The sequence below is a fragment of the Penaeus monodon genome, chromosome 23, assembly GCF_015228065.2.
Source record: "Penaeus monodon isolate SGIC_2016 chromosome 23, NSTDA_Pmon_1, whole genome shotgun sequence".
Lineage (NCBI taxonomy): Eukaryota > Metazoa > Arthropoda > Malacostraca > Decapoda > Penaeidae > Penaeus > Penaeus monodon.
Window position 1 is genome coordinate 1,920,702 of NC_051408.1, and position 338 is coordinate 1,921,039.

The window sequence follows — 338 nt, forward strand, 5'->3', positions numbered from 1 at the left end:
TTTTCACTTGTATGTTTTTCCATTTCCTTACTATAGTATTTTGAGTCTTTTTGTTGTCCTGTAAATGCAGGAACCTCTAAATTTCCTATCCTACAAGGGATAAAGTATACAAAATGTTCTAGGAAAAAATTTGTATTGACAAATTTTTGAGAAAACACTCAGATTTCCTCGATCCTCAAACAGAGCTTTGCTTAAAAAGTCTTCCCTCATCATGAAACAAAATGAATAGTAAATATATATTCATATCATAAGGTCTTAAATGCTTTGAATGGGTACCAAATACATTACCTCAAGCATTACTTCAAGCAAGTCTATCCTATGAAGTGTATTATAATAAT